The 16,399-nt window shown below is 44.6% G+C and overlaps 1 protein-coding gene across 2 annotated transcripts in view; it reads left to right on the forward strand.

Moving 5' to 3' along the window:
• Window positions 1-16,399, forward strand: part of DLGAP3 (DLG associated protein 3) — a 63,079-nt gene that overhangs the window by 43,161 nt on the left and 3,519 nt on the right. The window lies entirely within an intron of this gene.

Below are 16,399 nucleotides of genomic sequence, written 5' to 3' on the forward strand. Positions count from 1 at the left end.
TGGCAGTTTCACGGTGGCCCGTCTGTCCCCTGGGCTGTAGTGCCATCAGGCCAGTGGCCCTAAGTAGGGTGGCTGTAAGGGTTTCATGGTAATCTGTGTAGCCCAGGAGGAAGAAAACTAGAGTCCTAGTAGCAGCCCCTCGTAGCTCTGTTCCCAGTTGCCATTGTTGGGCCTTTTGCCTTCCCCTAAAGTTCCCCTAGCTCTTTCTGGGAGTCCCTGGGAGTATCTTGTGCGTGCCTGATCAAGTCTTCTTGGGGTTCCCGTGGGCTTCACCATTTTTCTCCATTACATACTCCAGCTCCTTGCAGTTCCATATGCTCCTGAGGCTGTAAATGCCTCCATCAAGGGTGATAGATAGTTGCCTTATTGCCCCCATCAGTCCTGAAAGCTGCTGTCCGCCACATTCTTTTTTTTTTTAAAGATTTATTTATTGGGGCGCCTGGGTGGTTCAGTTGGTTAAGTGTCCGACTCTTGGTTTTGGTTCGGGTCGTGATCTCAGGGCCATGAGATCGAGCCCCGTGTGGGGCCCCGTGCTCATCAGGGAGTCTGCTTGGCTCTCTCCCTCTCCCTCTGCCCCTCCCCCCCAACTAAATAAATAAGTCTTTAAAGATCTTATTTATTTATTTAAGAAAGAGAGAGAGAGTGGGGGAGGGGCAGAGGGAGAGAATCTTCAATCAGACTCCTCGCTGAGCCAGGAGCCCTATGCGGGGCTCAATCCCATGACCCATGAGATCATGACCTGAGCCAAAACCAAGAGTCAGATGCTCAACTGACTGAGACACCCAGATGCCCCTCCTTCAAACTCTTAATATTCCACAAAGATCCCAGAAAAGTAGCACTTTATGGCAAACCCAATTCGCAAGTCCATGACCTGGGTTCTTGAGAGATGGGGTAGGAGTCATGGAGGGATGTAGCTCTGTGTTGAGAACTTTTCCCCCAACTCTTATTACTGCCCCAGGTATCAGAAACCAAGCCCATTACCCCCACTCACTCCCTTACAAGGTTTCTTGTTCCCTCATCCAGTTAGGCCCCCGGGGGTCCCCCTATTCTTCCTCACAAGCCTGAATCCTGGGAAGAGGGCAATGGGCATTCTACTGAGATTCAGGCTAAATCAGCAAACTCTGTCATTCATTCATTCATTCATTCATTCGGAAAAATACTTACTGAGCATCTGTTATATGACTGTTCCTGTTAAAGGCTCAGGGAAACATCAAAGAAGTGAGTCTTGCCCTCATAGAAGTTATGGTCTAGAAGGGAATTGAGGCAATGAATAAAAGATCCACAACTAAAAATATGATTATACATTATGGTATAATATGTAATGGGATATTATTACTTGTTATGGTGGGACTATGAAAGAAAAAAGCTAAGAAAGAAGCGATCTTATTTAGGGTAAGCAGGTGACATTTAAGCTGAGACTCGAAGATTGACTAGGAACACTCAGGTGATGACTGGGGGGAAAGCTTTGCAGAAAGAGGGACTTGCATATGTGAAGGCGTTAGCGCAGGACAGAGCTTGACACGCGTCAGGAACTGAAAGAAGGTTCTGGGGTGGTGTGGAATGGGATGGGGCAGTGGTGAGGGAGTGGATCGGAGAATAGGCAGGCACCAGGTCATGCAGAGCATGGGCATGATAAAGAACTGGAATTCAATTATAACTGATGAGTAGCCATTAAAAGGTGAAAGGAGCATGACAGGATCTAATTTATGTTTACAAAAGATCACTAGCTGCTAAGTGGAGAATGAATTTGAGGGAAATAATAGTGAGTGTGGGAAGGCTAGTAAGCAGGAATGTTTCCTGATCCAGAAGAAAGGTGACAGTCTTTTGCATTATGGAGGATCTTTTTTTCTATTGTGTTTTATAATTGGGCACTACTAGTGTATGGGAAGAATGTAAAGCTTTATACGGTGATTTTGTATTTAGCAACTTTGCTGCTGTCTCTTATTGGGACTCATAGTTTATCTGAAAATCATGATGGTTTTTTTTTTTTTTTTTTTTTTTATCTTCTTTTTTTTTTTTAATTTTTTTATTGTTATGTTAATCCCCATACATTACATCATTAGTTTTAGATATAGTGTTCCATGATTCATTGTTTGTGCATAACACCCAGTGCTCCATGCAGAACGTGCCCTCCTCAATACCCATCACCAGGCTAACCCATCCTCCCAACCCCCTCCCCTCTAGAACCCTCAGTTTGTTTTTCAGAGTCCATTGTCTCTCATGGTTCTTCTCCCCCTCCGATTTCACCCCCTTCATTCTTCCCCTCTTGCTACATTCTTCTTCTTCTTTTTTTCTTTCTTAACATATATTGCATTATTTGTTTCAGAGGTACAGATCTGAGATTCAACAGTCCTGCACAATTCACAGCGCTTACCAGAACACATACCCTCCCCAGTGTCCAACACCCAGTCACCCCATCCCTCCCACCCCACCCCCCACTCCAGCAACCCTCAGTTTGTTTCCTGAGATTAAGAATTCCTCATATCAGTGAGGTCATATGATACATGTCTTTCTCTATTTGACTTATTTCGCTCAGCATAATACCCTCCAGTTCCATCCACGTCGTTGCAAATGGCAAGATCTTATTCCTTTTGATGGCTGCATAATATTCCATCGTATATATATACCACATCTTCTTTATCCACTCATCTGTTGATGGACATCTTGGCTCTTTCCACAGTTTGGCTATTGTGGACATTGCTGCTATAAACATCGGGGTGCACGTAGCCTTTCGGGTCCCTACTTTTGTATCTTTGGGGTAAATACCCAGTAGTGCAATTGCTGGATCATATGGTAGCTCTATGAAAATCATGATGGGTTTTAGTCATGTTTTCTGTAAATGAGGATATTTCTTTCTTTTTTAAAAAATTTAAATTCAATTAATTAACATATAATGTATTAGTGGTTTCAGAGGTAGAGGTCAGTGATTCATCTGTCTTATATAATACCCAGTGCCCATTACATCATGTGCCTTCCTTAATGTCCATCACCCAGTTACCCCATCCCCCCACCCCTCACCCCTCCAGCAATCCTCAGTTTGTTTCCTATGATTAAGAGTCTCTTAAGGTTTCTGTCCCTCTCTGATTTAGTCTTCTTTTATTTTTTCAAATGAGGAACTTTCTTTTTCTTTCTTTCTTTCTTTCTTTCTTTCTTTCTTTCTTTCTTTCTTTCTGAGAGAGAGTGAGAGAGAGAGAGCATGTGCATGAGCAGGGGGAGGGGCAGAAGGAGAGGGAGAGAGAGGATCTGAATCAGGCTCTGAGCTGGGTGTGACATGGGTTTCGATCTCACAACCCAAGATCATGACCTGAGCCAAAATCAAGAGTTAAATGCTTAATTGCCTGAGCCACACAGGTGCCCCTAGGATGATATTTCTTTTAAATCCAGATTCTTTTAATTTTCTTTTCTTGGAATAATGCATTGAATAGGACTTCTAGTTCACTCTTGAGTGGAGCAGTCTTGTCCCATTCCTGACATTAGTGGATATCTTCTCAAATCCTACTCATAAGTAAAATGATGTTTAGTACAGATTTTGATGGTTACTATTTATAAGGGTAAGGAAATTCCCTTCTATTCCTAGTTGGCTAAGAGGTTTTACTTTTATTTCTTTTTAAACAGAAAATGAGAGTGGAATTTTATTGAATGCTTTTTCAGAATCCACTTAGATGATCATAGATTTTCTCCTTTCATCTGTAATGTGAATTATATTAGTAGATTTTCCATGTTGATCCATTATTTCATTCCTGGCATGAACCCTGCTTGATGCTATTATCGGTTTGGGTGAAGTTTGGCTGTAACAGGACCTCGGTAGTCTCTTCAGTGCATTTGTCTCTCACTTAGAGAAAGAAGAAGTGTGGGTGTCGAAGTGCAGTGTTGGGATCCAGGCTTTTTCTATCTTGCTGCTCTTTCACTCTGTGTATCACCTCCGTCCCGGGAGCTGAAGCTGAAGCTCCAGCTGTCCTGTCTGCGTTCTGAGAAGTACCAAGGAGTAAGAAAGGAGGGATGCAGTTATGCCTCTTAAAAAAAGATTTCCTGAAAGCTACACCCAACACCCTCACCTACAGCGCATTGGCTGAAACCACATCATGTGGTGGCATCTAGCTGCAAGCGAGGCTGCGGATTGTAGTCTTAGTTGGGAAGCCGGGCACAATGAACAAGGCACATAGCTGCAGATCAGGGTGCTTATGGCTAAAGACAAAGAGAAGAAGGGGCATACGGAACTCTAGCAGTTTTTGTCACAGTCTTGCTGTGTTATTTTTGTATATGTTACTGGATTTTTCAATAGCTGTTACTTTAAGATTTTTGTAATCTGTGTTCATAAGTGATATTAACTAACAATTTTGCTTTATTGTGGTTATTCAGTTCAGGTATTTAGGTGATGCTGGACTCCTGAAATGAGTTTGGTAGCATTCTTTGTGTTTCTGTTCCTTGGAACCATTTGTATAAAGGAGGAATTATCTATTCCTTAAAGGTTGGGTAAAGGTTGCCTATAAAACTATCTAGGCCTGATGCCTTTTGGGGATAGGAGAAACTTGGAATTACAGCTTCAGTTTCTTTCATGGTTATTGACCTGTTCTGGTTTTCCTTTTCTTTTTGAGTCAATTTTGATGATTTATATTTTTCTAAAAAATGGACCATTTTACAAAAATTGACAGTTTCCAAAAATTTTTGGCACAAATATTCTTTAAGAGTTATAGTGTTATAATTTTATAAGTTTTTATTGTATCTGTAGCTTATGTCCCCTCTTTTCATTCCTAATACCATATATGTATGTCTTACCTCTATTTCTTGATCAGTCTTGTCTGAGGCTTGAATATTTTATCATTTTAATATATTCTTATTTATTTATGAAAAATTATTATTATTATTTTTTTTAGAGAGAGAGAGAGGGAGAGAGCACATGTGCAAGCGGGTGGGGTGGGGCAGAGGGAGAGGGAGAGAGAGAATCTTAAGCAGGCTCCTTGCCTAGCACGGAACCAGTTGTGGGGCTCCATCTCACGACCCTGAGCTCATGACCTGAGCTGAAATCAAGAGTCAGACGGTTAACTTACTGAGCCATCCGGGTGCCCATTTAATACATTCATACACAAATATGTGTATATTTACATGTACATACATATATATACACACATATATATATTTAAATATTTATTTACTTATTTTAGAGAGAGAGAGATCGAGAGTGTTAGTGGGGTGAGGGGCAGAGACGGCGAGGGAGAGAATCTCAAGCCAACTCTCCACTGAGTGGGGAGCCCGATACAGGGGCTTGATCTCATGACCTGGAGATCATGACCCCAGCCGAAATCAAGAGTCCAGTGCTTAACTGACTGAGCCACTGAGGCTCCCCTTAATATATTTTTTTAAAGTTATATTTTATCAGTCTTTAAAAAAACTCACTTTTGGATTTGGTTAGCATCTTTATTGTTTCTCTCTGTTTTATCTTTATTTTCTTTCTTATACCATCTTTGTCCTTTTTTTTACAGCCTCTTAAACACTATTTCTTATTTTTCTAACATGTGTTTTTAAGGCTATAAATTCCCTTTTAACTATACTGCTATAGCTGATAAGTTTTGAGATGCAGTATTTCCATTGTTCAGTTCTAAATAGCTTGTAGCTTTTATCATAATTTCCTTTTTCACCAATGAATTATTTTGAAGATTTTTTTTTTTTTTTTTGCTCTCCAAATTTTGGTGGAGTGGAGGGTTGGGGAACCACTACCTTTTCACTACTGATTTCTAAATTTGCTGCATGCATTCTGTATGATATTTCTATTCCTTAGAATTTGTTGAGACTTCCTCTGTTTTATATATACATTTCTTATATAGATGGTCAGACTTATACATTATATTTTTCAAATGTTTGGTTTTTTTGATGTTTGATCTACCAGTTCTTTTTTTTTTTTTAAAGATTTTATTTATTTATTTGAGAGAGAGAGAGAGAATGAGAGACAGAGAGCATGAGAGGGAGGAGGCTCAGAGGGAGAAGCAGACTCCCTGCCGAGCAGGGAGCCTGATGCGGGACTTGATCCTGGGACTCCAGGATCATGACCTGAGCCGAAGGCAGTCGCTTAATCAACTGAGCCACCCAGGCGCCCTGATCTACCAGTTCTGAGAGAGTTGTATTAAAAGTATCTCACCATGGGGCGCCTGGGTGGCTCAGTTGGTTAAGCATCCGACTCTTGATTTTGGCTCAGGTCATGATCTCAGGGTCATGGAGCCCCACAATGGGCTCTGTGCTGGGCATGGTGGGGCCTGCTTAATATTCTCTCTCTCCCTCTCTGCCCCTCCCCCCCCAACACTCTTATTCTCTCTTAAAAAAAAAAAAAAGTCTCACCATGATTGTGGATATGTCATTTCCCTTGGTAATTTTATTAATTTTTCTTTAGTTTGAGAGTACTCTTTGTAAATATTCAGGCTTATGATTGTTATATCTTCTTTGTGGGTTGGTTCTTTTGTCGTAAATAGCCTCCTTTTCATCCTTAGTATGGGTTTTTGCCTCCAAGTCTATTTTGCTTGATTTTACTATTATGGCTGCTTTCTTTTGGTTAATTTGCCAAAATATCTTTTTCCATTCTTTGGTTTTCATCCTCCCTGTACCCTCGTGTTGTAGACCTGTTGCTTGTAAGCCATATGGAGCTAAAGTTTAGTAGACATATTTAATCTATATATATATATATATATATATATATATATATATTCATTACTGATTTATTTGGACTTATTTTTATTATCTCTTTCAATATTTTCCATTTGATATGCTCTTTCTTCCTTTTTTTTTTTTTTTTCTTCAAGTAATCTCTACGCCCAACACAGGGCTTAAACTCACAACCCCGAGATCGAGAGTCAGGTGCTCCACCGACTGAGCCAGCCAAATGCCCTGTCAGGCTTTTCCTTTATTTTCCTCCACCCCTACTTTTCTGCCTTCTATTGAACTGATCACATTTACTTTATTTCTCTTTGTCCTTCTCCTGGTTTGGAAGTTTACATTTTAGTCGTGCTTGTCCTCAGATTTTTAGCAAATATACTTAATTTAATATTTTTCTAATAAAGTCTAAAATTAGTGAGTATTTCTGTCCTGCATAGGCAAACACCAAGAACCTTGGAACACTTTAATTTCCTTCTTAACTCCCTCCTCCCATCTCCCATGTTGTATTTGTCTAGTATTTTGATTATACCTCTTTAAAAAGACTTCACTAAATCCGTTGTTTTTATATCTTTTATGGTTTAATAGTTTAGATTTACAAACATGTTTTAACAATTTATGTGTTCACTATTACTTGTCGCTGCCCACTCCTTCCTCATGGGTTCCGTGTTTTTTTATGCTAAAATACTGCTTGATCCTGGGACCAGTTTTAGAGTTCCTGTCTCAGCTTGAGGTTTCTGTATTTCAGTGGTGGTACTCACTGGAACTCACACCCACACACAGAGCAACCTTAATGTTCTTATTCTCAGCATCCTACTTCCTGGCCACATTCCTGGAGCGTGATCTGAGTTTTCCAGTCCACGTTTGTAAGTGAAATTGACCCTTCTTGGCTGCTGGCTTTATGCACAGGATCTCCTTCCAGCTCCACAGGATGCATGGGTTTGGGGGCTCTCCTCTCATCCTCCCTGGGCACTACCATCTAGCCTCTAGCATATGTCTGGCCCAATATTCCTGTGGCTCACTTGGCTTAGATTCCCTCTCACTTCTTAGGTTTTGATTTTCCTTTTTGTCTCTAGTACCTGAAGATATCTCTCTTCCTATTTTCAAGCGTGGTACTATAGCAGAAATACCTTTTGACTTTATTTTACCGGCATTTCTGTATGTTTGGGGGTGTGTGTGAGTGGGAGCTTCTTAAGTTAGTTCAGTCTACTCTATTGATCGGTTGTCTGGACCAGGCTGATAGCAGCAGATACAGAGAGAAGCGGACCAATTTGAGAAGCATTTTGGAGTGAAGTCACAGAAGGGTGGGGATAGGCAGAGACTGAGGTCTTCCTTGCTCTTGTGTAGGTATTTGTGAGGTCTTGGTGGGGTGAGCTGGGGAGGGGGAGATGGTGTTGGATGAATGTCTGAAGAACTGACTTGCCTGGGACAGGTGATCACACTGGGAACCCAAGGGGGTGACAGGTGGGGAGAGGAGAAATCTGGCGCATGTCTCTGGCCAGGCTCCCTTGCCTGTCTGCTGCGGGCATCCTTCGTTATACACCTGCACTGTCCTTTCTGTCCCTTATGTCCCTGGCACTTTAAGTCTGACTTACCACACACCATGCCCCAAATGGTACATAAAAACGAGCCATGACTACCAGCCGCCTCTCTAGGCAAACATCCAGGAGCTCCCCACCTGCTGCCGCTCCATTTTCTTGGACTCTCTTGTCCTTACTCCTGTCTCACTGGTCCCAGGATCTGTTGTCTCTCTCTGCTCATTGGTTTTAGAAATTGCCAGGGAGGAAAAGTCTCTCCTTTTCCGCCTTTCAGTGTGTTCCCTGCCAACCTGTTGGGTGAAGAATTCAGATTTATTGCTCCTTATACCTGTCGTCAGTGGGTTTTTCCAGTTGCCCACCATCAGTGACTTGGCTTGGAAATACACAGGGATGGTTGTTGGTGCTTCTTTACTTCCATCTCCACTGTACCCCCACCCAAGATTCATTTGCCCACAGATAGTTATTGGATCCCTATTATTTGTCAAGTACTTTGCTGGGCACCGAGGATACACAGGTGGGTGGAACCAGACAGCCCTTGCCTGTGAGGCAACTGCCATGTTAATCCGAGAAGCGCATAAATGACGTACAAGTATAGCTGTGGTGGTGCCACAAAGGAGAGGTTTGTGCATAGTGAGAGTGTGCCACAGGGGGCTCTGACCTAGTCAGAGTGGTTTGGTGTGACTTCCCTGAGGAAGTGACATTTAGGCAGAGATCTCAACGAACAATTAACACAATTTTACAAGGTGAACAAGAATTAACTAGGTGGAAGTGGGAGATAAGAGTGTTCTAGGCAGAAGGAACAGCATGTGCTAAGGCCCTGTGGTGGGAAGGAGCATACTTAAGGATCAGTTACCAGCGCTGTCACAGGGCATCCCACAGCACCTATCTATGCAGACCCAGCATACTCTGGGCCAGGATAAACGAATGCATCAGATGTCCTTGCTAAATATTAGAAGAGTGTTCCTGGGGCCCTTTAAGAACATAGAAACCAGGTGATTTTTGCCTTTCAAACGCTCTCCTACTAAGACCTTATCTTAAATTCGAGATTTAGCAAAAACAAACAAAATAAATGAACAAAATGCAACAGAATGCTCAGTTAAATTTGGTTATCAGATAAACCATGAAAAATTTTTAGTATAAGTAGTTCACAAATATTGCATGAGATATGCTAAAAAATTATGTTATTTATCTGAAATTCAAATTCAAGAGGGAGTCCTGTATTTTATCTAACAACCCTACTTGTAACCAATTGAGCCCAAACAGGGCCAGCTGGAGAACTCTACGTAGGAAGGCCGCCCCCTCCCTACCACTGCTTCCTTAGCATCATGGTAATTTCTGGCCTTGGGACCTTTGGCATGGCATATACTGAAAGAATAGAGCCCCTTGAGGCCCGGGAAGGAAGCTTCCATCCTCGTGAATTTTTTTTTTTTTTTTTTAAGATTTTGTTTATTTGTCAAAGAGAGAGAGAGCACAAGCAGGGGGGGCGGCAGGCAGAGGGAGAAGCAAGCTCCCTGCTGAGCAATGATGCAAGTCCCGATGCGGGACTTGATCCCAGGACTCTGGGATCATGACCTGAGCCGCAGGCAGACGCTTGACTGACTGAGCCGCCCAGGTGCCCCTTCATGAATTTGTACTCCCAGAGCAGTCATGCGAAAGCAATGCACTGCGGATTGACCACGAGCCCTGGGTGTGGACACTGCCTGCATTCCTCAGCCTTCTACTGAAGGACGGTTCCTGACTGACCTATGGCTCTTCCTAAATCCCCCACCCTGGCCCCACCTTGGCATCACTGTCACAGCCCCCAGGCTGGGGTGGTAGACTCAGGGCCCCCAACTGATTATATGTTTAAGCCCTTAGATGCTTTTCTAGAGAGGGGGCTAGTATCATGGCTGTGTCTTGCTGAAATGCTACTGCCCTTCGCCCCTCCCTGCCCAGTGCCCCCTCCCACCCTTGCCAGCCTGCTGCCAAATACTCCTCGTAAAGCCTCTGACAACTCCTGGATGTGGAGACTTCCTTGGACACTGTGTCTCTTGGGATAAACCAGTTTCTTCCTAGAGCCCTTTGTGTTATCCCTTAGAGAATCACAGTAGAAATGTCACCCTGAAATAACCATGTAACAACTTCTAGAATCATCAGGAATGTGATCATTGTCACCCCAAAGAGCTCGAGGGGGGAGGCCTCCTCAACCTTGTTAAAAAGCTTGGGGAGAAAATATTGTGACAGGCATTGTTATGAATTAGTGATGATTCACAACTGAGGCCAGTTTCTATCCTGTGTTTACAGCTGTTGTGAAGACCACAGCAAATACTGCCAAATCCAGAACTAAATAGGGACGTAAGCTCTGGACTTCACTACCCTGAAAATTCATCTGTTATCGTTAGGATTAGGTTTGGCTGTGAGTTCCAGAAAACCCCCCAGATGACAGTTTATTTCTCCCTTGCTTAGAAGTCCGGAGATTCAGTTGAGAGCTGGTAGGTGCTGTGCAGTGTCAGGACCCGGGCTCCTTCTATCTTATTGCTTCTCCATCCTTAGCACTTGGCTTCCATCTCATATTCCCAGATGGCTGCTAGAGTCCAGCCATCACGTCTGCATTCTGGTCATCAGGGAGGAGGAAGGAACAAAAAATGGCACGTTTTCCTTTTAAGAACATTTCCTGGAAGTTGCACATACCGTTTTGTTTTTATCCTGTAAGCTAGAACTTAGCCATATGGCTCTACCAGAGAAACTGGTAAAAGAGTCGTTACTCGAAGTGGCCATGTGTCCAGCTTCAAATTGTGGGATTCTATTACTGAGGAAGAAAGGGAGAATGGATATTGGGGGATGAATAGTGGTCTCTACCATCCTTCCTTCCAACCAACCAATCCACCAACCGACCCACCAACAAACCCACCCACCAACCAACCCACCAACCACTCAGCCAGCATTTATGTGAGGAATGGCTCTATTTATAAGGGAGACAAATGCAAATTACTAACTATAATACAATGTGCTTTGGAGTATAAAAGAGGTTTTATTCCGAATGCTGTGTGAGAACAGATGGAAGTGATCAGCAGCAATCACAATGATTAATAACTACAATGCCCTCGCTGGGTTCTCAGTGCTACATTCCCATTATTGTATTTGTCCAGCTTCCTTTCTTTTCAGTGAGAGCTACAAACCTCCCTGCCTCTCAATATAATAGCTAACATTTACAATGGGTAGGCCAGGTGCTGGTCTAAATTCTTTACATACGTTATCTCATGAGAATTCTGTGATCATTTTCACTGGTAGACAAGGAAATTGAGGCACAAGCCATAGAGCTGAGTTTTGACTCCAGGTAGTCTGGTTCCAGGGTGCATGTGCTAACCACTTTGCCGGGTTGCTTCCCCTAAAGCTGCTCATTCTCATTTCTTCCCTGACCCCCCCCAGCCCCCAAATTTCCAGAAGACCACCTCCCTATTCACTTCCCTGTAATGATTGTGGTCATCTGGTGGGACCTGTCTCCACTTCTGGACCAACTCCCAACTTCCTTGCCTCCCTTCCCTTGCCTCTGCCACCAGTCCTGCCCGAGGTTGAGGCATATCTCCCCAGTTACAGCCACCCCTCTCCCTCAGTCCTGGGGAGGCAGTGGAGTGGACTGGAGTGGTGTAAGCGCTGGCCTCCTCAGCTAGACTGGGTTAAAGTGATAACTGTCTGATCGTAAGAGTCCACTTTCTTCTTTAAACCTCAGTTTTCTCATCTGTAAATAGGGATGATACTAAGACTCTTACCGTGGGACCGATTCTGAGGATTGAGCATGTTTCTGTGCAAAATACTTAGTCTAGCGCATACTAAGTGCTCAAAGGATGTTATTCTTTATTTATACTCCTTATGTTTGGTCTTTGGACTACCACCTCTTTCTTCTCAATCTTTAATCGATTTCTCTTTACAGGTTGTGTTAGTTTCCTATTGCTGCTGTAATAAATGATCACAAATTTAGCAGCATCATTTAATACGGTATTATTGTCTTACATTTCTAGGGGTCAGAAGTCTGAACTGTGTTTCACTGGGTTAAAATCAAGGCGTTGGCAGGACTGATGCCTTCTGGAGCTCTGGGAAGAATCTGTTTTGTCCCTTTTTCCTGTTTATAGAGGTTATCCACAGTCCTTGGCTCATAGGCCCCTGCTGTCTTCAGAGCCCCAGTGGCAGGTGGAGTCCCCACGTTACATCATTCCGGCCTTGATCCTGTCATCCCATCTCCTCTGATTCTGGCTTACCTCTCTCCCTCTGTCACTTACAAGGACCTTGGTGATTAAATTGGACACACCTGGATAATCCAGACTCTTCTCGTCTTCTCAGGATCCTTAACATAATCATATCAGCAAAGTCCCTTTTGCCATGGATGGTAACCTATTCAGAGCTTCCAGGAACTAGGACGTGGACCTCTTCAATCATTATTCTGCATACCCTGCAGTTTCTCTCCTCTCGAGATATGGCATGGGAGAACCATCCTAAATAAAACATCCCTCTCTTCCTCTCCCTCACCCAGCTTTATTGAGATATAATTGACAAATAACCAAAATATCCCTCCCGTAAAGGTACACTGTCTTTTCTTTTCCTCCTTTCTCAACCAAGCTCTTTGAAAGAATTGTCTTGCCTAGTTTTCTAGACCTCCTGCCAACCTCCTGCCATCTGTCAGCCCCCATACTCCACTAAACTGACTCTTGCCCTGGTCCCCAGTGGCTTCTATTTTGCCATATCAGTGGACACCTTTAATTCTCGACTGGCTGCATATTCCATGTTGATTACTCATTCCTTCTTGAGACCCTTCTGTCTCCTCTCTGCCTTTAGGTGACTTTGCCCTGGTTTCCTTCCTCTTCCTCTCTGGCTTAGACACCTCTGGGGCTACATTGTCTCCCCCCGCCCCTGAAATGTCCGTGTTCCCCAGGGCTTCGCATCTTTGTTTCATTGCTCTTTTCTTGGGTGATCACATCCCACACTGCTGGTTTTATTATTTATTTTTATTTTTGATTTTTAAAAAGATTTTATTTTTAAGTCCTCTCTATACCCAACCTGGGGCTCGAACCCAGGACCCCAAGATCAAGAGCCGCACACTCCACTGACTGAGCCAGCCAGGTGTTTCTCACTGCTGGTTTTATTATTTTATTTTATTTTAATTCTTCCAAATTTTTATTGAAATTCAAGTTAGTTAATATATAGTGTAGTTTTGGTTTCAGGAGAATGTTTTTTTAAGATTTTTATTTATTTGAGAGAGAGAGCGAGCACGTGAGTGGGGAGGGGCAGAGGGGGAGGGAGAAAGAATGTGAAGCCGACTCTGCACTGAGCATGGAGCCTGATGTGGGGCTCGATCCCACAGCCCTGAGATCGTGACCTGAGGCGAAACCAAGAGTCAGACACATAGTCAGACACTTAACTGACTAAGCCACCCAGGTGCCCTCAGGAGTAGAATTTAGTGATTCATCTTTTACATACAACACCTAGTGCTCATTACATCAAGTGCCCTCTGTAATGCCCATCACCCATTGAGCCCATGTCCCCACCTACCTCCCCTCCAGCAACCCTCAGTTTGTTCTCTCTAGTTAAGAGTCTCTTATGGTTTGCCTCACACTGCTGGTTTTAAATACCACTTGCACAAGGTTGACCGACTCCTGCTGGAACTGTGCCAATCTCTGGCCCCCAGCTGGGAATGTTGGTGAAGACTGTGTTTCTAGTCATCCCATGAGCTCCTCAACTTTTTTGGTCTTCCTTGAGGCAGGCATGGTGAAGAGACCTCATTGAAGTTGTGACTTGAGAACCATGAAGCCTGAGGCACTTACCCATGCTTCTGTTCCAGACCACGTGGCCTGTTTCCACCCAGACTGGATGTGATCTTCTCAGGACCCCTCAGAGGCTAGGTGAAAGGTAGCATGCGCAGTGGTGCTGAAGGACAGATCCATGTTTTGTGGGGGGACCAGGGAAGCAGACAGGGAAGACAGACCTTCGATGATGTCTTTCCTGGGGCAAGCCCCACCTGTACCTGTGTGGTTTGCAACTGCTGGAGCTCTGAAGGAGCCAAAGGTGAACTGGAGCTCAGAGGCACGAAAATATTTGCGGTGGAGCTAACATGCATCCCAATAGTTCACTTAGACACACAAGACTCTCACCTGAAACAGAGAACAATTTAACGGAACAGTGGGGCTGCTTCCACGTGCAAGAAGCTGCTGAGGGAGGTACAGTGCTGAGGATGGTCTTGGGGGCAGTCAGGAGGCTCACAGAGGAAGAGATGACTGGAGGCAGGAATGGACAGGGAGGGAGGAGGAGGAAGGCCATTTTAGAAAGGGGAATAGCACATGCAAAGGCTTAGAGTCAGGGCCAGCATCGTCTCCTTGGGGAACAAGGAGAATGCAGGGGGGATGAGGTTGGAGAGGAGGACTGCTTCCAGAGTCGAGGCTAGCATTGGGTGAATGCCAGCAGAGGAAACTTGAACTTTTTCTGGTTGGCGGTGGGGAGCTGTGGAAGAGTTTTGGGCAGGGGAATGAGTGGGCAGAGGTCAGCTTTAGGAAGACTGCTCCAGATCTGAGCGGATTGGTGAGGGAATGTTGGGCCCCTGATCTGAAAATATGCAAGGTATAATTTTTGAGAGAGGAAGTACCTTGGTGATTATTGGTCCATTCCTATCGTTTTATATTGTATATATGTGTGCATGTGCATTTATATATAATAATATGTATCATATTAACATATTTTACACACACACACTAGATGGAGGGTGAGTGACTTCCCAAAGGCACATGGCAACAAAGCCAGCATTAGAACTCAGATCTGACTCCTCATCTAGTGCTTTTCTTTTGTGCTGAGTGGAGGTGGAGGTGTCTTGAAAGGAGGCTGATCTGATACCAAGGAAGAGGGTGGTGCAATCCTGACCAGGGCAGGACAGGGCGGATGCCGGGGTGAAGACCATGTGGGAGGCAATGCGGATATGTTCTCGCTTTCTCTCTCTCTCTCTGGGTGGGGGTGGGGACACAGGGCTTGTTGGAGACTGCACATGAGTGCATCTCTCTTTCCTGGGTCCTGCAGCATCCTTCTGGGCCTGGTTTCTATGGCAACAGGCTCCCAGCAGGCAGCCCGCCAGCTGGAGGGAAGCAGGCAGGCAAGGCAGGCGGGGAGAGAAGGCCTGGGCAGCAAGAGGAAGGCTGAAGTTGTGGGGGTTGGAGGAGACTCCGGGGAAGCTGGAGGGGTCTGCCAAGAGCTGGCCCCCCAAGTCCCTCTCTCTTCAGACCATAATGGGGTGGAGGTGGCTTAAGACACATGGGTCTTTCTTTTATGGTCCTGAAATTTCCAGACGTCAAACTTTTGTTCACCTCTCCCCACCACCCCCACATCTCCTGACTCCCACTTCTTCAAGGATTGTCTGACCCCAGCTCCATGCACTTCAGGGGCCACGGACTTCTGCATAGCAAAGAACTCTGAACTGTGGGGGGAGCGGTGACAAAGAACCAGGCCAATTGACTTTCTGTTTTGCAGAGGATTTGCATATTAACTCAAAGACAAGAAATTTCCAGGCCCTGTGTCATTCCTGCCAACAACTTAATTCAACTCCACTGGCGCTGGCTGACCATGTCTGGCCAGGCTCTGGGCTGGGCTGTGGGGGTCCCTAGAGGAGAAGTCCTTTCAGCTGCAGGCTCCTCCCACCCTGGCCACTCCAAGGCAGTTCTTTCTGATGTTCTAGCCGCTGGTGTGGTGGAAAGTGCTTGGGCTGAGGAGCCAGCGGCCCTGGGTCTAAATCCTGGCTAGCTGCTTTGTAGCCCGGTGACCACCCATCTGGGCTTTAATTTACTCATTTCTAAAGGGCTGAAGACAAACCCATGCAGCTGGTGTAAAGTAGCAAAGACACACTATTTGTTAAAATGCTGAAATACTTCAGTAGTCACTGGGAAAGAGCCACCACCCTGGCCCCTCTCTCGCCCTTCTGCTCTGCCCCACAGTCCAGCTTCTGCAGGCCATGCTCTAGAACTCTGGGTGTGTCCATTCTGATCCATACATGCCAGCATCTTTTCTGCCCCTGGGGTACAGATTGTTAGATATTTTGAATCTCACCCCTGTCCAGAGGCAATGCAACAGGAATTCTGTACCCACCTGCAGGGACTGGTATATTTAAAGGTCGTGGGTTAATGTCCATCCCATTGTAGGTTTCTTTTCTCATTCCTTTTCCTTTTAAAGGGCCTGGGGTGGGGTGAGGGGGCTTGTGAGGGTGGGGATGAGAC

The sequence above is a fragment of the Halichoerus grypus genome, chromosome 5 (assembly GCF_964656455.1).
Source record: "Halichoerus grypus chromosome 5, mHalGry1.hap1.1, whole genome shotgun sequence".
NCBI lineage: Eukaryota > Metazoa > Chordata > Mammalia > Carnivora > Phocidae > Halichoerus > Halichoerus grypus.